Genomic DNA, 26,837 nt, shown 5'->3' with positions numbered 1-26,837 from the left:
CTGGGCTAAGATTTTCCTATGGCATTCTGTAACACCTACGTATACAATTAGATAGGAGATGGGATTCCTTGGATTATGTTTTAGTAATTTACCCAAATGTTTATAAATAATATTACTTTAAGAATTAATGTACAACAATATCCATTTATTGGACATTGGACTTTTGACCAAAAGTATTATAAAGTTATTGGCTCTCCAGTATAAAATAAAATAACATGCCAGTGCTTTTGAGTTATTACAATCAAATGAGAGAGCCAACGAATGAAATGACTGCCTAAGAAAGCAAATCTTTATGTATTAGAACTCAGCTCCTATGTGATGGACATGAATTTCAGAAGCTTCCCCATGTAAACAAGTTGTATCACTATTCTATTATCAGAATTTTTTTGTTGGTTGGTTGCTTTTTCTCAATACATAGAAAATATCATTAAATGTCAGAGATTATTGAGGGCTGTTAAATGTACTTATTTGGGATTATTTTGCAAGAAGGATGTTCTGGAGGTGATTTATTCTACAATCTTTTATATAGGCAGGCCTATGTATTTGTGATGGCTATGTGTGCATGCAGGCAGGTTGTGCACTTGCACATGCACACACATGAGATTGATTAAAGTGCAGTCATATGCTCTTATTTTTCACTTTAATGGGCACTCAGATGTAAGTGAAAAATTAAAAGGCAGGTATATTTAGCTGTAGCTATATGCTCAATGTATGTTGCACGCAGTAGGAAATGCACATAAAGCCAGTGAAAAAGCCCCAATATTGCAGCTATATGCATTAATTAAAAGAAGTTTGTTAAACTAAATTTGAAAAAAAACTTCTTTAATTGTGTTTACCCAAAAGCCTTTTCTTCCTAATTTAAATAGCATAAACATCTGGACTAAAGCAATATTAGAATCATGGCAGTAGTCAAGCAAATCTTGTGGAAAATAATGAAATTAGATCCCTGGTGTTGTGACAGAGTAAGGGCAGGATACATCAGTTCGATGTTAATAAAATTTCCATGAATGACTGAATACAATTAAGAAATTGTCAGTTGCGGCAATGAACTTTTGTAGCTCATAGATGTTTGCATCATTTGATTATGCTGGCAATTTAAAATTGTTTGTTAGTGTCTATGTTGGGATATTAATTATGACCTTTATTACAGCCCACAATTAAACTAGTCATATAGCAACAAGCAAACTGTGTGTGATACTAAAGGATCTGAACTATTTAGAGAGGGGGCTGTTGGGTTCTGGGCCACTAGTGCCCTTTCAAATTGGAAATGATTTTTAAAAGATGCCATAGCTGAGAAACTGCAACAACTGTGATGAGTAAGCCCTTTAATACAAGAATTTCTTTTTAATAGTGTTTTAACAGTTTTAATTGCTAACAACATCTGTAAAACTGGAAAAAAGCATCTTTAACTGTGACTCTAAGATAAGCTTTCCCTGTTCAGGAAGAGAAAACAATTATTCATTGGTTAATTAGCTGTAAACAACTTTAAAAAGACACATCCATTATATATGTAATTATTTGAAAAAAGGCTTTAACGTTATTTGTACTAATGCATAATTATTAGTACTTGCTAAAAGGATTAACAGTACTTAGATGACCACCATTACTGAGGAATAGCACAGCGAAGAAATAAGATTAGCATCAGGAAAGAATGTGTTATGATGAATCAGATAGCAGTTTTTTGTTTTTTCTTGTTCTCGTTTACACTCTTTGGTAGAGGTCATGTCCAGGCACATTAAATTTTCAGAAACAATGTGTTTCAAACTCACATAATAGTAGTTTTTCCATCTTTATTTTTATGACACATAAAGAAAGTATCTCACTAGACAGGTATGTATTCCTGGAGTTACATTGCAGGTATACTTTATTTATTTATTTTTACCTCTGAGTGTATTTATTTTTTTTAAATAAGGAGTAGATTATATTTTAAATCTATGGTTATTAAAAACAGAGTAGTCACCAATAAGACTATGCGATCTTTAGTTCCATTTGTGCTTATGGTAGACATTGTATTATATTTATTAGATCATGTACCATGTTCACAATGGCATGTTTGATATTTCACAACCACTGATAGAAATTAAGAATAATAAAAACAAAAATTGTTTGGCCAGGTGTTTGCATTTTATTTGAAAAAGTACATTGTTGACTTGCTTCTAGGATTCAGTAATTTCATTTAAAATAGAATAACTTGAACATTCAGAAGTCAAATAGCTGAGATATTGGCTCTCCCTCCGACCCAACCTCTGTTTACTTCCCTTTTTCCATTTACCTTTAATTAGTTACCTGATACTACTGTTACAAAGTTTCAAAGTTATACATTTCATGCTACAGTGATGTTGATAAAGATATTGCATGGCTTGGGGACAAACCTAGGGCTTTTGTGCTTTTTGGTACTGTATATTATAATTACTACATCTTAGGTGGTCCAAAGGGTTGGCATGAGTTTCTTACCATAGAAGACTGGATTGATTCCACTCAAGATCCTTCTTTTTTAGAAAGACAGGAAGTGCTGCTTTCTGGTTTTAGGCTTTACAAACTTGAGTTTCCCTGGATGCCAGTAAAAATCTCAGTGTGAAGACTCATCTTTATCCCTTCCTGAGAAAAAAACTAAATAGTCCACCAGGGAAAGACATTGTGACATGAGACTTTGCCTGAAGCACTGTGTTAGAAAAACTCTGCATGTCTTCAATAATAGAGGCTTTCCTCTAAAGTCCTGGATCACTTTTTGTACTGCTGACTGAGGCTATGAGTTTGTGTCCTTGTAAGTCACTTCAGCATCTATTGGAGAGCAGTAGTACTTTGTATTTGATATTTCGGAAGCATTTGGCTTGAGGTTGATAGCTCTAAGCCATGAAGTTTTTGTCTTGAGTGGTGATTGTTTGGGCTGTCACACTGGCCAAAGGAGCTAAGTCACATTCTCTCATGCCCTGGGAGATCTTAATATGGCATTACTTTATTGTTCACTTAACTTTGAGAATAGATGACCATGGACAATCTGCTAGGTTCTCAGATTCCTCATCTCAAATTCATCTTGTGTCCTAAATATTTAAAGAAGGGAGGGTATGAGGAAAATTCACCTATACAACCCATTAACTTCTTGTGTTTCTGACAGTGCCAAATTCAGACACAGTCCATGGCCTTTGCTGTAGAGAGGGTTCCAAATGGATGCTATTTCACTGTTATTTTCATTAGTTGACAGGGAAATTATTACATTTTTAGAGATTTGTGAATTTAAGCATAAATGATTACTTCAAACATTGCCATTTTGCAAATGGGAAGCCTTGTTGCTCAGTTTACTAATTTATTTTGTGATCTGTGACTAAACTGAGTAAAAATGCAAATAGTACAAGGCCCTTTCCATTTTATCACCAGATCAGTTTACTGATGGGAGGATCAGAGTCACTAAACATGCCAACACTCATGATTCCTAAGTAGCTGGGCATTAAAAGCAGCTAAACCGAAGACTTTGGGAAGATTGCTGCGATTCACACAGGGAGGTTTAAATGAAATCTAGTTATTTATTTTAGGTTTAAAATGAAGAGTCTTCAGCTCGGTTTTATTGGCCATTGTGACAGCACAAACAGGTCTGTTCCCCATCACATGCGACAATAAACTGCATTGCTAGGAGGTGGCAAACTCATGCAAAAAGGAAAGCATTTGGCAAAGGCTGAGTGAATAATGCTGCAAGCTTTTAAAGGGACTCTGTTAAGTGCCTTTGTCAACTTCTGGTTCTTAAAAATTAAAAATTATGTTTTGGATTCTTTTTCTTCTTTTGCATTTTATAAAGAACAAAAAAGTTTTCTTCAATATTTATGGCATTCAGAACAATTCAGGAAACTGCATTTCTTTCATATGTATGTATTAGTATTTTTAGTGAAGCCAGGTCATCCTGGGAGCACTAACAGTGGAAATCTATCATGCTAAAGTGCATTGCTATATATGTTTAGAAATATTATGGCTCAGATGAAATCCCAATTTAATGTAGATTCATTCTGAAATCTACTACAAGTGTGAAACTTCCAGAGACTTTCCATATAGTGAAATAAAGCAGAAGGATGGGAAACATAGTTGTAAATGGGATACCTGGCCCTAAAAGGGATCAAAGACTCAGATCCATTGTTTCAACACACCATGACATACAAAGATCTGATATGGAATAAAAGTTGATTTGTTTAGCATTGTGTGTTTCAAATGTCCCTTCTTCAAAAATTATTGAATCAGACTAAGTGATGTAGCTCATTTGTGCAGTAGGTCAGAGAGTGAGTTATAGGAAGCCCACAAATGCAACTCTACAATCCCTTACCCAAAACCCCTGGAGAAGATATATTTCTGCATTAAGAAATTTGCTTTTAGAATGGTAATATGGTGCATATAACAGATTATGCAGTATCTCTGGCTGAGTCTGGGGCAGCACCCTATAATCAGGCATATTCATAGCTCTGCATTGCAATGTATGAATATTCTCACTGAGTGGGATAAATAAAGATTCAAAATAATCATCCTGAAATTAGTTTAGGTCTGATTTTCATGCACATAACTTATCAAAACACTTCAAGAGCTTTTTGTTTTCAGTATTGGCGATGGAAGATTGTGGCCCAATATTTCTATACTCACTCAACACTTCCAGTTACCTTTGGTGTCATAGTTTCTAAGTTTTATTTCATTTGGATCACAATATATTGTTGTAATCAAACAAGCCCATAGGGACAAACGTGGCAAGGAACTTAATGATACATTCACTTTTTTTGAGGTGGTAGGGATCAAACCCAGAGCCTCATTCATATTAAGCAAGTGGTCTTCCATGAGCTACATTTGCATACCTGAACTGTTCTTTTATTAAAAAATTAAAAGTCCAGAAATACTTACTGATTAACAAATATGAGGCAAGCACTGTGCCACCAAGGATATATGTGCTGAAGGAATAGAATCATAGTCTGTGCCCCAGTAGAATTTATAATGAGACTTCTGTCACTCTGTCTCCTAACACACACGCACACACACACACACACACACACACACACACGCTATTGCAGAATAATACTGAGACATATATGAATAAATGCTAAGTTGAGTATTCCAAAAAATACAAGCTTTAAGTCAGCAGTGGCATATAGATTTCAAATCACCTGCCAAATCCTACTGATTGGCAGTGGCTGCTTCTGGTCCTATATTGAGGCTTCTGAGATAAGTCTGAGATTAGCTACAAGAGTCTCCTTATTGATTATCAATAGATACTATGGCAGCAGGAGAGTGGAAGGACAGCAGACATGCCATGTACTTGCCATATCAACAGATATAAGCAATCAGAGTCCTAGAAAGATTTTTCTGAAAAAAGATAATATTTTGTTGCAGTTATTATTATTATTATTATTATTGTTAGCAAAGTGATGTCATTTTAAAACAATCCCAAAGGAGTTTATTTTCAAAAGTTTAAAAGCATCTTTTTAGAATGATGAGGCATGATTGTAATTTAAAGACTCCTACAATTAATATGGCATTTTACATCTTGTAAATAGTCCCAATGTTATAATTTTAGGTGAGATGGAACAAAGAAATTCAGTGAAATAAACTACATGATGATCATATTGATTAGTAGTTGAGAAACTCTTCAACTTAACTTTTTGGTTTTTGTTTTTCTTGTATTTTTGTATGAGTTATAAAAATATAGTGATACAAATTACAAATGAACCTGTCTTCTAAGAAACAGTAATTGATTTTGTGATTGTTACCCTAAATATTATTATTTTTGTTTCTTTTTCCTATCTTCGTCATTATTTTAGAAGCCCTCTTTATACTCGGTGTAATGAAATAGAAAGGTTTAATAATCTTTTTGCTAACATATTTTTTAGCTCTTTAGTCCACTTTAAGATATATTTAATTCTTGTGAACCCAGAAGTCAGAGAAGGCCACATTCTGATATGATTGTTATGAGATGTGTGTATGCATGTATGTAGAAATGTTGCAAATATTCACTAACAGTAAAGATGTAATACTTTTGCAGCCCTTTCCTGTCTCACTCACCTCAAGCATTCTCATATGACCTAGTCACAGAAAAATGTGTCAGATTTCTCTTTACTTTGGAGTTTGACCTCTTCCCGTAAGAATTGGGCTTTGACATAAGCTTTCTCCAGTTCTGCCTATAATATCTTGAAATCTTAAGTTGAGATTTTTTTTGTCTTGAAACTATATTCTCAAATTTGAGAGCACAAAGATTCTTTTAGCCTTGTAAATTATTTCAGATTTCCCAGGTCCAGGGTAAATTCTGTGGTGATGCAATTTTATATCATTAACAAATACTGAGCTGAATATTTTAAAATGAATTCTGAAAAGTTCAAAGTTCCCTGCTGCTTGTGTGAAAGGTTAGGCCATCACATTTAAAATAAGACAAAATGGAATAATAGAAGAGCCACGGGTGTCTTTCATTTCTATATCTTGGGGAAGCAGCAGCAGGGATCAAACAGTTTACTATGACAGTGCCCTCCTGACCTGCCATGTACCTCCTTGGGCATGAGAATGGACAATCCAAGAGACCTGAAAATGCTCTCGTCTGGACTCTTTGAACATCAAACTGGGCAATCACATCTGTACTCTGGGGAATCTGATTCATGGCTAGCCACAGAATGGCAATGCAGGCAACCAAATGAAATGGATTATAAAATTTGATGGGTATAACAAATCGAAGTTAAAATGTCTCCCAGTGCATTTAATACTGATCTGGGAAATAGTGTAGAATTATAATCTATTTTTTTTGCCAAAAAATAGAATATTGACTCATACACAAAGGGGTTTTAGAAGAATTTAGAGAAATAAAACTGTCAGTTTTTGCCAGATATGAGTTAACAAATTAATTTTATAATCAGTGTGGTACACATTTATTTAAAATATGTATTAAGTAATATATTTTAAAATTCACTTTTACTCATATTAATGAAACTAGTAGGTATATATAAAGAAAAGAATGCATAAATATGTTACTTATACTAAAAAGAATGAATCAAAAAATAACTGCATCTTAAATTCTTTTAGCTTTGAGACTTAGAAATTCATATAAAATTTATATTGGAACATATTAAATATATGTAAATGCAAGGAACATAATACTTCTATGAGATAGAATAAGGACTATAATTGACTTTGTAGTTTAAGAAATAAATCAAGTAAAAATTGAAGATTTGGATTTCAGTATTTACTTGGCTTAAGTTTTTCTTTCCCCTTTCTAGACCTATCTAAAAAACAAGCTCAGGAGCTGGGTATGGTGGTACACTCCTGTAATCTCTGCTACTGGGAGGCAGAGGTAGGAGGAGTGCAAGTTTTAGGTCAGCCTGAGCAACAAGGCAAGAACCTATCTCAAGATAAAATAATGTAAAGAAGGGCCTGAAGGTGTAGCTCGGTACTACTTGAATTCAGTTCCTAGTTCACAAAACAAGGCATGCTCATGGCTCTCACATGATAAAATTTGACTGAACTGTGCATAACATTTAATATATGTGTAACATTTAGTATATTTTATTTGCATTGAGGCACCTGGGATTTTATCAAACATATTGACACTTTCCGATACGTTTCATGATGATGATGGTGACCACACTTTGTATCAAATTAGAATATTCTTTACATCTACTCAAACATCTGAATGTGTCAAAAGTCTGTAGTCACCTCCTATGTGTATCAACATCTGAAAAATGCCCATCGTAGCCCTAAGGATCTATCTGCATACTCTAACAACAGGGCAGATGATTGACCAGTGACCTCAGCTGCTGCACTTTAAAACCTGCTTCTGAGCTTGTGCCAGGGCCATACCTCCCATATGTATCAGCCAAACGTTGAGCTTGGGCACAATAAGTCAGGACTGATCTGGGAAACTTGGATTTCCTCAGACAGCTGACTTGGGCATGAGGACTCCTCTCTGTGAGCAGAGCCTGCCCTGATTAGCAGGTTAGGCAGCTTCTACTCACCTGCCCTCTGTGTTCGCACTGCACCATGGTCCATGGACTGTTCCAGCCTTTCCCTTGGTATCTCCTTCTCCGACTACCCAGGCTGTCATAATGTTTTTCGTTTATGCATTTTGTTTCTGGAATTTAATTATTTGTCAGCCTCATTTTGTCAACTACAAAAGGCTGTAGGTTATAAAGCACTCAATAAGTGTTTAATAAATTCATGAATGAATGAGTGACTTTGGAAACTGAGCAAGATTTATAGTGAAATTCAATTATGATGTTTTGTCAACTGTATACTCCCAATTTTGTTCATTGCTCCTCTTAAACTTTTTTGATACTTAAGGTTGTAATGAATTTAAAAAAATGAATACTACCTGTGACTCACCAGGGCTAGGTCTATATCACTGTACTTTGGTTGTTGACTAACTATTCTTATACAACCATACACATATTTTTGTAACACCGATGACCATTATTGGCTGAAGAAAGTAGAGGAGAAACAAGATGTATGAGTATACAGTAGTACTTTCCCTTGCTATGCTTATTATCTCAGTTGATCAGAAACAAAACTTGCAAATAATTAATATAAATGTGTGGAATGATTTGAAACACAGAGGCTTTCTCACATAGAGCTAAGGGCACTCACAGAGAAGCAGATCACTTGTGTGCAGATTGTATGGTTAGGTTGCACAATTTTCTCAATAAAATCAAATCCTGTCACCTACTTACCTGGTTTCCCATGCTTGCAGACTTAATTGTCAATGTAGAATACTTGTTCCCTAAAAAAAGTGCTACCCCAGTCATTGGCCCTCTACTCTTGCCATTCAAAGCCCTGTACCCTACTAACATCACATATTAACAATTAACATCACCTCAGAACTTGCTATAAACATTGAATCTCAGACCTAACCCCAGACCTGCTGTATCAGCATCATCAATAAATGATTCACATCGCACATTCAAAAAGCAATGGTTTTGAGTATAATGCTTAGAATGCTGACTAATATATCACTAGGATGAGACTTAGAATACAGAGGACCACAATCACCAGGAATCTGACCTGAGTGGCAAGATGGGCCACAAAGCAGTGGGTTCCAAACCTGATAGATTGATGAGCTTCATAGTTAACTGGTTAAAAATTGTATTTATTTACTTTATGTATCCTGCATCATGATTAAAAAGGTTTAAGGTGACTTATAAAATACACTTCTTTAAAGACAATAATACACTTGTAAAAACAAAAATAATGATACCATTGAATATAAAGGTGAGGGAAAAATATGGATTAGAAACAGTAGCCACAAAAGAAGTAGGTACACAAAACTTGCAATATGAATCTATTACCTATGTTTTATTTGCAATAGAAAGATTGTTGAGCAAAATGCTCATTATACTGTCAATACCACCTGTATAATATCCCCTATAAGACAACTTTCCAAATTGTAATGCCAGAAAAATCTGTTTTTCTTCTTTTTTATGGTAATGAGATTTATATACATCATGTGTTTCTCTCTTTCTTTGCCTCCCAGGAAGCACAGGGCAAAACTTTATGGCCATTATAGAAACTTTTAATCTCTACAACTGAAATATTTTCTTCTTCTGATTGAATACTTAATATATTATATGACCCACATTTTAATGAAGCTCCATTCCTTTTTTGGAAAAGATTTTTTATAATGAATAGTCACCATGTAATCAACCAACACTTTTTATTTCTATCCTAAGTAATGTTGAAAACAATGAACAATACTTTTCTGCACAATTAAGAAAAATGGGTTGCTCATTTCCTCTTAATGAAACTCTGATTCAGCGGGTTTGAGCATTTGCAGAATAATCAGTCAAAAGTGAATAGTGATGGTGAGTAAATGCTTAAGGGATAATACAGTAATACTGAAAGGTAAACCAAAAAGTGGGGGGGGGTATGAAAATGAGCAAATCCAGAGGAAATTATTTTATGTCATTGTGAACAATGTTTGATTAGACTCAACCTCTGTCAACTTACAGATTGTGGAGCAGCCATCTAACCAATAGAACAGATAGCTGAGTCTCCCATTTCATGGTAGAAAAGGACATGTCCACCAAGATTTTATTTTTTCAAACTGTTTCTTCTTCAAAAAGATAAATTCAAATGGGTGGTCATAGGAGGCCATGTGAAGATGAAGTTAGTCTATGTAGTGGTGCATTTTCATGGCACCCAGATGTACTGCAGTGCCACTAAAGTCCCATCCATAAGCCTTTGGGTTTGATTAAAACCAGAGACCCTGAGCACCATCATATTTTAACTATTTTTCTGCATTTCCTGTTTGGTTGAGTAAAATATTTGTGTTAGAGTTTGATTTGGTGAAAGGACAAAGTCCAAGAAAGTAGGAAGGTTTTAGAAAAAAAAGAGAAAGGTAAGAGGGGTTGTTAGATGACATATGGAAGAGGATAAACTATAATTTTCTCATGGAGTGCTCTCTGTCCCTACATCTTAGAAATGATTACTAAGTTTTATTGATTGCTTTGTTGGTTCTAGAGTATTTTTCAAAAAGAATTCCAGCAGCCTCAATACAAATCCACTATTCATATGCCCATATATTTTCTTACTTAATTCTGTGAGTTAAGGTCCCAGAGTCAGCCCTAATTTTAGATTTTCTGTCTTGTAGCCAATTGTGTTAAATATTAATATAATTCAAAATATAGCTTTTTAAAAAATCTGTGAACAATTTACTTTTGTTTTCTAAACTATTTGCCCTTACAAATATTGAATTAAAATATAGCATATATCAAAACTTTATGACTTTATGGTCAAGTGAATGATCTGTGAAAGAGATAAGTGGCCTTTTCCTATATAATTTTTATGTGAATAATTTTTAGTATGGATATAGTAAATTTCTGACGGATTTGGCTTTATTCTTTCTACTATTATGTTGTTATGGTTTTTCTTAACTGGAAAATTTTAATTAAGTTTGGCAGCATTTTGCTAATGTTCCATCTTGAACATTTTTTCCATGTTCTGTTATATTTAGTTTTCTTGAAGTTGTAAATAAAACTATAGGCCAAGTCTGTATAGAAGGAGAAATCAGTATTATTACTTCCACAGTTGAATAGCATTTATTTTTGTAATTGATAGTTGTCAACCTGTAATTTCTTGCTTTGTTATACCTTGAACATTTTAAAGTTTTCATTGATTTTTGTGGTACTTGCAGCCTACTCTGTCATTGCATTTTTAAATGAAGCAAGATGATCTTTATTTAATTATTTCTTATTGGACCAGAGTTTCTCAGTTTGGACTGTTCAGTAGAAATACTTGGGGAGCTTTTAAAAATCCAACTGTCCATGCCACACCCAGATTAATTAAGTCAGAATCTCTGGGGTTTGTACCCAGGTATTGGAATTTTTAAAAACTTCCCAGCTGAATCTAATACACAGGTGAGAACCACTGGATAGGGCAGAAAAGCACATCTGTTTGAAGCCACTCCTGATGGCCCAAGTAGATTTTGCAGATTCCCTACCTCAGGCTTCATGCCCCTTTGGTGTGTTCCCATCCTGCTTCCTAAATCAATGTCAAGCCAATAACAGCTTGATATCGTGGAGAAGATCTCTAAGTAGTTGTAGCAAGTTTTGCTTAACAAAGTCATTGAATTATTACAATATGCTGAATTACAAACTTTGATTTTTTCATAGATATAATTGGTTGTTTCTGAAGTTCATTATGAATGCTGATTATGAAATACCCAAATAACCATTCCCTTGAACTAACCACCCAAATTGGGTCTGCTCCTTAAAAATCATGCATGTGAGGCTGGGGATTTAGCTCAGTGGATCGGGTGCCTGCCTCACAAGCACAAGGTCCCAAGTTCGATCCCCGGTACCAAAAAAAAAAGAAAAATCATGTATGTGAACCTAAAGGGCAGGGATATAGACAGAAAAAATTATATATATACAAATATATATTTATATGTCATATATAAGTATATATTTATATTTATATATTATATATATTTTTTGGTACCTCAAATCATAAACACTTGTTTTCAAACAATTTGGTTCGCAAACAGAAACATTTGGCAAAATTTTGTTTCCGTTGGTAAACTCTGCATTGGGTGGCAAACGTGACCACGGCAATCTTTCCCACACTAATACAAATGTGACCATCTTTTCCAAAATTGTTGAACAAATTCAAGTTTGTGAACCAAGGTACCACTGTACTGTATATGTGTGTGTTGAATACAGTGTTTACAAGGTGTGATAAAAATATACAATGAAGGTTTCAATTTAAAATGTATTACAGTAAAAGGTATATTGCTATTAATCCCCCTTAAAACACTACCCTTGGTTTTGAACACATTCATCCCATCACTCTTGCCACTTTCTTAAGCAGTTCTGGAAATTTTCTTTCATAAATATCTTTCTAAAATATGGGAAAACTTATGGTGAATGTTATTGCCGAGTGCCAATCCATGCAAAGGCAGGCTCCTTAAAATATTATGGTTAGTCTTCTTCCATCTTATTCACTGGATCTTGCACTGTGTGACTTCCAGCTCTTCACCAAAGTCAAAAGGCCCAAGAAAGGTAAAAGTGTTGAATCCATCTGGGACATTGAGGCAACCACAACACTGCAGCTCAAGACCTGAAAGAGGACTTCCAGAACGGCTTCAGAAAGTAGGATGGATGGTGTGATAAGTATGTTGGAAGCATGGGAGAGTATTTTAAGAGAATTAATGGCAATGCATCTTTTATTGTCATCAGTTTAACATTAAACATTCACCATATTTTTTTTTATCATACCTTGTCTATCTTTCTTTTAGTCAAGAAGAATTAGCTAGTCCGGGTTAGTGTTAGGAGCTCTCAAAGTGGAGGCAGATAGCTGAACTCTCTTCCTTGTTCTGTCTCTGCTTCTGCCTGAAAATTCTGTCATTTTTATTGTGCAGACAGTTAAAAATGTAAAATCAGGTAAGATTGATTTTTCTTCTCTCCACCACCCACATTTTCTAAGTGCAGAATCTTGGGATAAATATCCTTAAGTAAGAAAGTTTAAGTGCCTGCTCTGACAGTTGCAAATAATTTTATACAACAGTCAGACAGACAAATTGTGCTGATTGTCTGTATTTCTTTAAAAAAAAAAAAAGGAGAGAGAGCGAGAGTGAAAGTCTGGCCTGGAGACTAGAGTAAATCACAAAAGTGATCTCAAGTGAACAGAGATGGATTTCTGGAATACGGTGTGCACTGAAACCGCTGACCTCTTATACATGGGTTCATGTCTTTTTCTACAGAAACAGATGGGTAATAGCATAATACCGAAATCATGCTCTACATAATATGGACCTTGTGATTGCAGACCTGATTGCTTGCCATATGGTTGCTGAAGGGTTGAAGAGAAAATGGGATGATATGCAAACCCTTAAAAGCAACATTTTTATTGAATGGCCATTACATTAAAACCCAAACTCTGCAAATGAAGGCAAGAACTGTGGTGAATAATGATGAAATAACAAAGCAGTACAAACAGCAGCAGCATTGTATGTATTTCAGTTGGGATATGCAAACTAAGGGCAGACTTATTTTTGTCACTTTGCCTAGCATTATTATGAGCACTAGGGGTAAGGTGGTGGGACATACATGCCTTCAGGGCAGAAATGTTGTATGTGTAGGGCATTGCTGCATTCACTAGGTCAGAAGAAAATAATCATTTGTCCCAGAGGAACTGAATTTGACTGAAAAGCTACCTGCGGTATGTGGCTAACCTCCGTGTAGTTCAGTATATCAGCAAGGAGCTAGTAGTAAAAACTTGTCTGAGAGTCTAGTGTGATAAGGCAAAATGAAGAACCGTATTTACTTTTGCCTTTCCATTTCCTCATGCATATTTTGCTGCTGCCTCTCTGTTGGCAAACAGGTGTATGGAATAAGGTGGATGCCATTTCCCAGAGTGTATTACAGTTTAGTTCAGCAGCTATGATCTGTTTTGCTTGGAGTTTTGTTTTTATTGTGTTACCAGGAATAGACAGGTTTATTTTTTTTCTTTAAAGATTTTTGTATTAGCTTGCTTCCAATTTGCATGCACTTCATTTCCTGTCTCTTTAAAGAATGTCTTTCAATCATGCAAAATCATAAGAGTTTGTGCTCTCAGAAATGGAATTCAAGTACATTAAACTAAACCTACTCAGTGTGTGGAGGGTAATGAGGGGAGAGGTAAAAAACTCAGTCCTTCAGTGAGGAGTCTGAAGCATCTAATTTTGTTTTAGCATGTAAGAGATTCTGATCGGGACCAATATTCAAAGTTAGTTTATATAACGATGCTAATACATCTATGTGGACTTGGGAAATTTATATTCCCTAATGGCTACCTTTGAAGGTTCATTCTTCAAGACATGTTTTTTAAAAGCCCACAAATGGCACCTTACTATGAATTAACTTTCTTATTAAATGCTATATGTTTTTTCAATTCCTAAGGGTTAAACCATATGAATAGTGGCTAGTCTGCAGTTTGCTTTTATTTTCTTCACATCTTATTTCTTCTCAGCAAGCTCACTGCTTTAATTCATATTTCCAGAAGCAGAGAAGTCCCCTGAGAGCTTTTAATACAGACCAAATTCAAGTTGGCAAGGGTTTTGGGTTTCTTATAAACATTGTGCTTGCCCAGTATTTATAATTGGTTTATTTGGAGGAAGAGACTGACTTTGGCTAATAATGAGATTTGAGGATATTCTTTAGTTTATCCTACTTCATATCCCTAATTGTTAAGGATAATATGAGTTATTTTGTTAAATGAGAACTGCCATGTCCACCTTCAAGCTAAGAAAGCAGTAACTTAGTTCAAGATTCTCAAACTGGATTTGTTGCCAGTTTAAACATAAATTGCTGCACCCCATTTCTAGAGTTTCAGATTTAGTGGATCTTAGTGGGCTTATAGTTTACATTTCTGATAATATCTCAGTTAATGTTGACATTGATAATCTCTGGAATCACACTTTGAGAAACATCGGCTACGTTTTTAGTGCCCAGTTGTCAAGTAGAAATCTTACTACTGTCGATTTGATCATGGAAAGAATATTGGGATCCTTCAATTTGTTTGATGCTTCTAAAATAATGGCTTGATCACTTTAGACAGCAATGAAACTACACAACTTAATCCAAAGTAAACATGGAGGTATAGGTGAAAGACTATGTATCCCTCATGAGGTATAATTTTCCATGTTTCATCCTGTTAAAAGCAGTCAGCAAGCTGTGCATCCTGTGAAAATATGCATCGCTTTGCTTTGGAAGCTGAGACCTGTGCATCTTGGAAATCCCATTTGCTTTTGCTGGAAGAATAAGGATTTCTATAGCAATGTTCAAAGAACTCCCATCCACTTAAATGAATTTCAGAATTGTTAGGCATTTCATCAGCCTCATTGCTTTTATTACTTTCTGTGGCCTAAAGACATATGACAAGCATGGTACAGTATTTAAGACATTTTATGTATGGCCAAAGAGGATTTTTTTTCCCCCAGTGATGAGAAAAATCTTCCTGCCTAGGAAGCTGATTTTTATACAGCCTGACTAGTGACATAACTCCTGTGTGGCAGAAATAAGTTTTGCATAACTTTTAAGCACCCAAGCTGACCTATTTAACAGACACCCAGTGCTACATAATGTATTTAGGTCAAGTATTGTGTTTGAGCTTCTCATCACTCTTGTACTAGTCTTGCTTTTTGTGAAAACCTCAGGTATATCATAGATACAAATATAGGCCAAGGGATGATGACTGATATCAAAATGCAATAAATCTCTATATAACAATTATAATGTCACCCAATTGCACTACTGAGTTAAAAAGTCATCTAATATTTTTATGATATATATGCCGTCCTGGTTTTACTTAAGAAATTCACAATGCTGTAGAAATTTAGCAATTACTATGACTGAGAACCTGAAAAGAATCAGTGGAGTTAAAATGCTTTTACATGCATTTACTGCGTACTTTCTTTAGAGATGAAAGAAAATGGTGGTCTTCTATCATTTGGTGGTGGTGGTGTAACTTTTTATCTGAGAGTTTGAATGATTAAGCTTTGACATGTGTCTCTCAGGATTTTTTTTTCCTCCTTGTAGAAATTTCCTAAGTAGAAACTTAAATATGGGCAATGTTGTTATAGTAACACATTAGGTGATGAACCATCAGTCTTAGAATAATATCTCATTGCTTCTGAGATTCTTAAATTTTGCAAAGTAAATGTGAATTTTTAAAATGAAATTTAAAAATTATTTTAAAGAACATTTACCAATATTTATCAAATACATTTGTTCCTTCTAAGGAGAACATTTTTTAAAGAATCAGTGTAATAGTATCCTTTCATTTTTGTCCTCAAGCCCCACTTTTTTTCAAGATTCCAAAACAAGTACAGTACTTGAGCTTTAGGTCAACTCATCTCTGGAAGGGATAAGAAAAATACTTTTAACTTAATTCTTTAGCTACAGCATTAATACACTGTTATTCCCATTTTATTGCTTACAAAACTAAGATCTATATGTTAACAGCATAAATCCACAGTATATACTGTAGGTTAGAAATCAATTCTCCTGCCTCCTCTTGCAGTAATGCCTTGGCTGCTCTGTCCAGGCTGTAAAATCAGTGGATCTCAACCCTGGTTGCGCATTAGAGTCACCAGGGGAGCTTTTGAAAAAATACCGGTGCCTAGGCCCCACCCCAGCCCATTAAGTCAGAGTCTCTGGAGATGAGGCCTGGGCAAAGATTTTTTTTTTTAAAGCTCCCCAGATGATTCTAATTGTGCAGCCAGGATGGAGAATCATTGCTTTAAACTAACAACATCCATGTTTTTCTCCAGTCCATAGGAATCAGTGTTTCAGCACTCACAGATCTAGTCACAAATTACCAAATGGAAATTACTTATATATAGGGTGGGAATAGCATTTATGTTATGAAATTCCTGTTTGTAACACAGAACCTTGGCTAAGGCTGCAGAGCAGAAGCTCTGACTGAGGGTGACAAAGATAAGAACCATGACCTCCCTGGCAGGCTCCCTGCTGCTTTCCGTTTCCAGCAAGAGCTGGTGCGACAGTGCAAACACACAAAGGCATTCACGTTACTCACCCATTGTTCCCCTGTCATCATCTCTAAAGAGGGGACAGTGAGAGGATGGTTATGAGAATTAAATAAAAATATAACACACCTGGCATATTGGAGGCATAAAATTTGTGTTTTAAGAATGAAAAACCACACAATTCTTTCTTTAGTCCAGATAGCAAAACAGTCAATTTGTCTGGCATGGCTTTTGTTTATATATACATTAATGTGAATATCAGTAGGCATATTATGCATCTTAAAAGCAAATATAAGTGATTTTTAAATTATCTGTTATCTGGATTGTGTTGTCTGCCACCACAGATATTTAAAATATGGATTCCTTCTCACTTTCCCCTACCTACTGCTATTTTTTTAAGGTGAATATGTTAGCCCAGCATTTTAGTATATTGCAGTAGTTGTGAAAGAAGATCTTCATGAGTGATGACAAGATCCATATCGAAGACGACAGGGTCCATCTTGAGAACAGTGGTTGTGGCTGAGTGGATAAGGAATTCTGCAGGAGGTGTGATGTGTACATGTCCGAGGATCCCATCCACTGCTCTCATTCATCTTAGTTTGCTCTTAGAAACATCTATGTTTGTTCTTGTCCATCTGCCAAACAATAAATACATATTTGCTTTATTTTTTCTTTAAAACTTTTAAAATATCATTTATCAATTCGAACTGCTAACAATTTATCACTTGCATGTTTACTCAACTGGTTATTTATCATATTGTATTTTGAAATTTCTAGTGAATTTACTGGCTCTTTCAGAATAAAATAAATCTAGGAAATTTTATCGACCATATTCAGTTACTAGTTTTGCAGGTGTATGTGTATGAACTTCAATTTTTCGATGGTCTATATCTAATATCCTGGTCTAAAGTTTACTACCGAAATGATATTATTATTTTTTAATAAAAGCACTAATACACATCTAAGTTTTTTCCCTTAATGAAAGAGACTAAGTTTTCTTTCTTTCTTTCTTTTTTTTTTTTTTTTTGGTACTGGGGATAGAACTTGGGACCTTGAGCTCGAAAGGCAGGTGGTAGAACCACTGAGCTAAATCCCTGACCCTAAGTTTTCTTTTATAATAGCAAGTTTTTTCAAGTAGTGATGCTTTTGGTCATTTAATTGAGATAACTTACAGTCATGTTGTCTTTTATAACTGTATAATTGGAGAAGAGCTGTATTTAATCAAAATAGGTAGTATACATTGTGGCTTAGGCACATCCAGAGGCATTTCTTAGAGCAGTTGCTTTTGTTTTTCTGTAACAGTAATAGTAACCCTAGTCTGAGAATCTATATATTAATTATGTGACACTATTTCATTAAGTATTGACCCCTTGAAACAAAACCCTCAGAGCAAAACAACTCGCACTGCACTTAGAGAAGAAAAGCATTCTGCACAGCACTTCTTCACCTTCATTGCTTTGTCCTGTGCCCAGGGCTGCTTCTAGGAGTCTTCATTTTGATTAGCAGCCTTTCCCAGGAAGTGAGAGGCAGAAACTAAGATGCTAAACTCTCTTTGAACTGTGCGTTAAATGATTCACAACAGTGTTAATGAATCAATTTTTACAAGCATTCCCAACCTTTCAAATATGTAGCCTGCCAAATCTTTGCTGGATTACATTCAATTAAAAAAATAAGAAGAACCTTTCTCCATGGCACCTCTCTGCACATAGCCTACAAGCACACAAACCACTGTAGCTCAGCTTCCTTATGTTTGCCCTAAAGATAGTCTTTTAGGAGAAACACTGAGTAGTAATTTGTCTTTGTATTTAAATATGCTAAACTTGACTCTTTCATTGTCATCCTTCCCATTACTGTTAGAGTTTATTCTAATGCCCCAACTGTTTATATTAAGAAACTACCAGAAACAAGTGAAACTTGAGTTTTGACTCCATATGTATCTTATATGATGTAGAAGTGGATTACCTCATCCCAAGTGGAAGAAGAAATAATTTTCTTTGATATATCTTCATTTTTAAGGGAAAATTAGTTAGCAAAAAATTTGTTCATATTTAGCTAATTGTGCACCTAGGCAAAGGTTATTCATTTCTAAAATACATCCCTGTAAATGATGAGAGTCTATTATGAAAACTAATCTGAGAACCAAATCTGATCTCCATATGGTCTGATCTAATCTAAAGACCACTGTCTATTCAAGAGAAATTGGTGCCTATATTTCAGGGACAGTAACATTGACCCAGGGGTTCCATATTATTCTGATGACTTGGGGATCTTCTCCCTCAGTGAGGGTATATTTCAAGATGAGCATCACTGTTTTAGATGAAATTTGGCAATTCGTTATGCCTAATTTAGGCACAGTTAAGTCTACATTATTTGAAACTATAAATCTCCAAGCTCAAATTCATTACCTCCTTTCTCCTTTCCCTACCACACTAACTTGATTTCCCCTTTCAGATGTTTTCTCTCCTTTAGCACACTCCCTGTAATCCATTCACCTAGCCCATTGATAGCGAATCTTTTAGAGCTTTCAATGATAACAAACAGCCGGCTGCTGTACAAGTGCCATAGGTTGATCACCACTGATTCAGGCTATAAAATAAGGGGAGTGGAAGGGAAATTATGGAGCATCCACAACGTAGTTCCTAGCTAGCATAAATTTGTTGGGGGTCTTTCAAGGTCTGGTCTGCAGACATCTGAAGGAAGGTCACCCACAATGCTTGCTAACCCTTGAGATTTCTGGTCTGTCCTCAGATCTGAATCCAAGATGCTGGAAGTGGTACCCAGAATTCTATCACCAGGCTTGTCAGGTTAAACTTGTTCAAGTTTGAGAACACTGCAGTAGATTTTAAGTGTTCTTTTGGGCATCTCTATTCATTTTCAGAAATAATCCTATTCCTCAATCAGGATATCCACTTAGAGAATAAATCTGTTACCAAACTACACAGTAGTAAGATAAGTTTTTCTACTTGGTAGTTAATAACAGAGGAAAAAAGGGAGAAAGATTGGGTGTTAGATACTAATTGTTTTTAAGAAATTTCTCATGTAATCTATAAGACTCTCATTAAGAAAAAAAAATCAAACCACATTAGTTCATTAGTATTTGTAATTTGGACACGGCCTCGTATTCTGTCACAGGTTCATCTTCTCCCTTTCCTCTTTACTCTGAAAGTTTATTTAATAATGTTCTTTTTTCTTCTTGTGACAGTTATCACATTAAGTAGCACCAGGAATTTTTTGAGAGAAGAATCAGAAAATCCAAGCTAAATACAAACATTTAGTGTCCACAGAATATCAATGGGTGTTACAGTGTATTGTATAAAAATTCAAGATACTCTTGGCATTATGCTGGGATGACAAATAAATCTGATTATTGTATTTATAAAAGAAACTCCTTTACAATTTTTGTTAAAATTCCAATACTATAAAATGTTGTTTTTTCTTTTTCATTTTATAGTTTATATAGATGCAGATGTAAATTTAGGATTTTTTTAAGACATAGCAGGAATGTTTGTTGTTGGGTGGGAAATGGAAGGCAATGATTTACTGAGCTGTGTAGTTTAAAAGGGATTTGGACAGGGAGAGCCAGTGTCTGGTGGTTTACTGTCATGAGAATATTTCTTTTTTTCCATATCCTTGCTTTTTCCTGGTTCACCTAGAAAAGGGTTTCATTTCACCTGGTGGGCAGAATAGTGGTTAAAGTATAAATTCTCCCAGCAATGCCATGCAAATTTTGTCCTTTTAACAGTTAATACCAAGAAGACAAGAAAAACACAATTGCATGTACATGGCCTCCATGTGTTCCCTGGTTGCTTTTCCTGTGAACTGATTATTTTCTGGGTGAGTTAGGTAAAGTTTATCTCACCTTTTAAACATTGTAGCTCATTCTTCCCCCAAGGACAGGAGGACAGTGCAGATACTATTTGCCTCCTTGCTCCTGGCCTTGCCTGAGACAAGGATGCACTCAAGAGGAGAAAGGGCATGAGGAAGCAGGGCACATGGTCTCAGGGAGACCCTAGCTACTCCTTGTGCCACAGAGTTGATGTCTCTGACATCAAAGGAAGTGGCTTTTGTTGTCACTTGCCCTCCCTCCTTTCCATGTCAGGCAGTTTTTTTGGGTGGGGGGTTCCTAGAGGAAGGAGTTTTAACCTCCAGGTGAACTACATATGAGGCTCAATGCTATTATATAGAAAGGGTTACCTGTGAGCTTTTACCAGCCAGTGCTCCCAGCTGCTAGGGGCTGACCACCCAGGGAAAGAAGTTGGGTGAAGTGCCAGCAGCATCCGTCTTCTCTCGTTCGTTTCTCACCTTTTCAATCCATATTTCACTTTGCATTCATTAGACTGCCATCCTGTTGAGGAACTAGTGATGACTCCTTACTGCCTACATGACACAGTCCCATTTATGCATTGCTCAATCTTTTTATTTCCTGTCTTTCTCTTACTGATCTCACTGCTCTTCCTAAACAATCAATCCACTTTAGCCCTGCACTTGTTGCATGAGTCCCTCCCCTTCCTGACTGTCTTCCTAATTACTCCTTCATCTCAAATACTTTCTTCTTCATGCCTTAAAGTTATATAATAAAACTGTGATTAGTCTTTATTTTAATCAATTTGTACTTGAGAAAATTATTTAACCTCTTTGAGTCTCAGTTTCTTCACTTACACTAGGCCAGTGGTAATAAACCAGCATGCATGCTGCAGCGGGCTGTTGTATCATTGAAAGCTCTCAAAGTTTCACCATCAGTGTACTAGGGGCTTTTTAGCTAGTGGATTCAAATGAGAGGTTTCATTTTAAAGCTTGAAAAAATTCTCCCCATCATACCCACTTATAAAAGGGGATACTCACAAAGTCCCTGTGCTCTCTTTATTTTTTAAGCTTTCTTGTATTTATTGTGTCTTTTTTGTGTTTACTCTTGAATCATGAGGCAGCATTACCTTTGGGGTCATCGTCTTACCTAAACTCTGAGCTTCCCAGAGGCAGGAAACATTCCTTAAGTAGCCTCCATCATGGCTAATAAAAGAGTTCTTCTGTGGAGCTTTATAAATTAATACCCGCCCCCATTTTTTCCTCCTGCACCAGGGATGGAACTCAGGGCCTTGTGCTTGCCAGGCAGGTGTCGCACCACTGAGCTACAACCCAAGCCCAACATGCCCCTTTAAAAATAACAAAGCACAAGGTGACTCCTTGTATCTGAATTGTTAAAGTATGTGAAGAAGGTACTTTTGTAGAGTAGATGATTACAGTTGAAAAATCCAAGGAAATTTAGGTTTACTACTAAAGCTGAAATTTAGAAATTGATGGTGGTATATAATGAACACTGAGCAAAACTCTAGAAAAGGGACATCTTTATTAAAGTAAGGAACATCTGATCCAAACATATAAAGAAAATGAATGATTTTCATTACTAGTATGCTAGTCAAGAAGTTTCAAAAAAGTATGTGCTTTTAAACCCTTTTCAATTTGCTTATAAGTTTAGATTTTGTTTTATTTACCCTTCTAAAGAATAGACTATTTCATTTTGGAATGCTTAGTTATGGTATGTTTTCTGGAATGTTCTTAGTGGAATGTTGAGTTATCTGGTTGTATGTCAAAATGATCAGAATCAGTAGATTCATGATAAAAAGCAATGCTCCTGGGAGTTATTTATTGTGTTCTTAGTTGCTGGAATTTATTTTTTTGAGAGTATCCAATCATGCCCCAAAGTATTTATAGATCAAACTTCTTAGCAAGTCTGGCTCTCATGATTTCCCTCTATGTACTGGACTTGTACAAGTGGCTATTGAACACCAGCCAAGATAACTCACTTTTTGTCACAAGACGGAAAACTTCTTTTAATATGGTTCTATCTTGAGGTATCTATTTTCTGTTCCTGGTTAAACACCAGTGACACGTTAAGGTGGTAAAGATGCATTGAACACTTTAAAATGAATAGTCCAGGACTGCTTAAAATCTGAAACAGGATTGTGATGAAGAAATACAAGTGGACCATTTCACAATAGACTGACCTTACTTATTTTCTCTTTTACCTCCCACCTATAACTTTAGGTGAAGAGATGGAGAGGGAAAGAAATTGTGAAAGACCTATAAGAATGTTTAATTAGTTTATTTCTGCTACAGTTAGCATTCATTCTCTATTAAAACAATTGATGGTTTATCTGTGTTTTTCAGCTGAAACTTAAGAGCTAAGAACAGATAGGATATTTGGAGTGTCATATACAGGAAAGTATTGCTGTCAGACATATTATAGAAGATGGAAAAAAATGAAATTGAAGCAAAGAACACCTGCTACTTTAGCTCATTTAAAAAAAAACATAATGTTTTTTACTTGCTGACTGGAAATATTGTATTTTCAGAGAAGAGAAAGTGCTAATCTAAATGGGAGAAAATTTAATGATTCACTATGCAATGATATGAAATAAAAAATTTTAAATTGGATATTGCATTTTGTGGAGGGTTAGCTGTTTTGTGTAAAAATGGTTTGGCTTATCAGGTGGTGAGTATTTCTGTCAAATTGCAGTAAAGAGAGTAAAATCAGCTTGTCACTAAAGATTTTCTTATTGACATCTTTAGTTTGTCTTCATGCCAGTAATTAAATTGCTAATTATGTGTTTCTGTTACCGTGGTCATGCTTTTATTACATAATTGCTTCAAGTTTAGCTCAAATTACTAACAATATTTATTTAACCTTTTTGTGCATTAGATAAATTTTAATATATAAAAGCTTTGGAATCAGTTCATTGACTCTGTTTTGATTAGTGAAATCAAAGAAATTCTGACCTTTCTTATAGTTACATGGGTTGTTGGTCATGTTTTCGATGAGATTGCTGATAATTATTAATTTCAGCAATACTAATCATTGAAAGATCAGTTGAAATAGAAGGGAAAAATAAAAAGGAAACTTTTCAAAAACCTCTTATCTATTCCAAAAATAAAATGATATTGCTTGAGGTATTTGGAAATGTAAAGTTAATAATTTCATCCACAATATATGTCCATATTTCTCAAAAAATATTTGATTAAGTTGTGGATAATTCATTTATCAAGCTTTCCGCTCCCCTTTGAATGGAGGCATAATTTTTGTCAGTGTTTCAATGTATTCATCATTTTTCTCATTTATTTATTATATGCAAACCATAAGAGACATTTTTCTCAGTGAGGATTGCCTCTTTATTTTATTTTGAAATATTTGTATATTTATTTCATTAAATGAGATAATGCTTTTTCTTATTAACATAATTTCCAGTACATTAAACATATTTCTCCACAGACAGAAGAGAGAAATCAAATTAAATGACAGCTAAATCACTTGCAGCAATTTCCACTGTTAAAAGAAATAAGAGTCTCTGTTTTCTTTGTGATCACAAGATTTGCTGTAAAGGGAAATGAAATACTAAAGAAGGAAGGGAAAACATAAAGAAATAATGACTGACTTATTGCAGTAATACCATTGAGAGAAGAAAAATTCACTACAAATAAAAGAAAAATAATATAGTGGATTTGAAAGTTACCAAAATTCATTTCTTATTGATGAGTTCAGTGGAAGCCTAATACTAAGAAAACTGATGAAAAAAAATCAATACAATAAACTATGAATGATGAAAGTTGAAATAAATACTTTGTGTATGGAGAACCATTATTCTAAATGTCTTTAATTTTTTAATAATTCATGTCTTTTTATTCGTAAAAAAGGAGGAACTATTGCTCAGTGGACTCAAAATGCATGTAAAAATCATGCACCAGAATCTCATATTTAAAAATAAGTCAAAATATTGGTGACCTTTTGATTTTTAGTATCATATCCTGACTTTGATATAAATGCATCGGGGGAAGTAAGCTTGAATTAGGATAGTGGTAAATTTATACAGCATACTTACTTTATGGAAGAAAAGTTGCTTTCCAAAATGGAAATTAATTTTGGAGCATAGAAAGAGAAGATTTCAGAAAAAAATATATATACATAAAGTAAGGCTATGTATAGTCTAGGGAACTGTAATGACACAGCTTGGTAAAATCAACATTGCTACTCACATGTGCGTGTGTGTGTGTGTGTGTGTGTGTGTGTGTGTGTTGTATTATGTTTTTGTTCTGGTCAAGTGGCACATGTGTTCAAATCAAAGCATCCAGGGTATCTGGATTTGAGTATTTGCAGGTGGGTTTATTCACTTATTTTCTCTCTTTTTACACATCATTAAAAAAATAACTAGTTAATTTAATCAATTTGACCAGAAGCAGTCAGTAGGGAAAATAAAATCATCCCAGCCTATTTTGCTGACTTGATTCAGACTGAATTAGCCTCCTAATACAGCTGATTCCATAGGCTTTTCCTCTCAAATGCTGTCTCTTTCTTTTCTTCCTCTTTCCTTATCTGTCCACATCCTCAGCCTTCTCTAATTTTTCTCCCTTTGGTCCTTTTCAAGGTGCTTTCCAATGTTTGGCTTTCTGTCTTTCTTTATCTCCTATTCACCCTCTTCTATTCGCACCCACTTCACTCACCTTACTCTGCTCCACTGGGGGAAAAATTCTAAAGCAGATTTTTCTTTTTTTGAATTACAGATTCTTGAGACTATTGCTTTGCTGAAAACATTTGACAGCCACTCTGGAATGTGACACTTAAGGTAATATTTGTGATTTTTCTATTTTTAGAAACCTTTCCATTCCAAAGGTTCATGGGTCCCCACTCCGTATAAACTTTGGGATCATCTCTCACACTGTTTTCTCCTCGGTATGGAACCTTTGTAAGGGTGTGTGGGAGTTGCAAGGCAAGTAATTTTCTGGAGTGAGAGGAGGGCAAGTGTTGGGGGTTAGTGGTAATGATCAGGAACCCTTTTGTGTGCCCACTTAGGAAATAGCTCCCCTTATCTTTTGTGCAGAATGCAGGGGCTAAAGCAAAAGTGCAGGCCGCATGCAAGAGATTTTGAATTATGCATTAAGCTGATAATTCCCCAGAATGCAAGCTTATGCCAATAAATAATGAGGCTGGTAGAAGAAAGTCATTCACCTTACCAGAGCAGTGGGTACCACATGGAGCGAGAGCTAAAGGAAAACTAGGAGTAGGGGGAAAGGGCTTATGGCCTTTTGGCTTGCTCTGATGAAGAAACAGGAGGAGTAAGTTAATATTGAAACTATTGTCTAATGTGTATTTGCTTTTAAACTGAGTTAGCCAAGGTAACAAGATTATTTCCAGAGTAGCCCTGTCTGGGCAAGTTGCACTTGTGGTAAAAGTTAGTCTTATGTAAAGAAATTCTGTCTAGAAGAAAAAATTATTTGAATCCTTTGATGGGACCATAAAGGAACTCTTTAAAAAGAACAGGTTTTTCAGAATGAAATTTGGCAACATTCATTATAGGCCACTTAAGGTTTTATTTTACCAGGTATCTTTTCCTGATTAATATGTAGTAGAAAAGCAAAAGTTAAGCAAGTGGAAGAAGTAGAAGGATTAAAAGAATGCTATAAATTATCTCCCCGGCACACCCTACAGCGCTACCCAGTGTGGGTGAGAACTGATCCTTTAATCTTTGCTTCTCCTGCTTTGGTAAAATGCACTCAAGAACGTGATGTTGTGTGAGAAAGGAACAGTGGTGCAAGTGTGCCTACACACAGTATAAAAAAGAGTTTAGCTACAGCTCCCATGGATTTGCAAATTGTCTGGGTACTGGGATGTGAGGCTCTAGGAGACGGACAACTGAACCTTTGCCTACTTTTCTTCCCCTGTAAAAGACATGGGATTTTGTATGCATTTCATCATTGTCCTAATGTTAAACAGAATTTGCAGCCTCTGATTCTTCAATCTAAAGCCTTTGCATAGACTCTGCAAGTAACCAATGTATTTGTGAGGGCTGTTCTTTATGTGTACATGCATTTACACACCAACAGATTAAAA

General features: G+C 35.3%; 1 long non-coding RNA gene across 9 annotated transcripts in view; it reads left to right on the top strand.

Annotated features, from left to right (window-relative positions):
- LOC101702303 (uncharacterized) overlaps positions 1-26,837 on the top strand; it is a 610,288-nt gene that overhangs the window by 211,828 nt on the left and 371,623 nt on the right. For all 9 annotated transcript variants that reach the window (XR_015453096.1, XR_015453090.1, XR_015453093.1 and 6 more), the window contains exon 2: positions 25,511-25,572. This is a non-coding gene — a long non-coding RNA (uncharacterized LOC101702303). The remainder of the gene's footprint in view (positions 1-25,510; positions 25,573-26,837) is intronic.

This window comes from Heterocephalus glaber, unplaced genomic scaffold (genome assembly GCF_053883595.1).
Source record: "Heterocephalus glaber isolate CG9 unplaced genomic scaffold, H.glaber_assembly_v1.0 deba00001457, whole genome shotgun sequence".
Classification (NCBI taxonomy): Eukaryota; Metazoa; Chordata; class Mammalia; order Rodentia; family Bathyergidae; genus Heterocephalus; species Heterocephalus glaber.
This window is presented reverse-complemented; position numbering and strand designations above follow the sequence as displayed.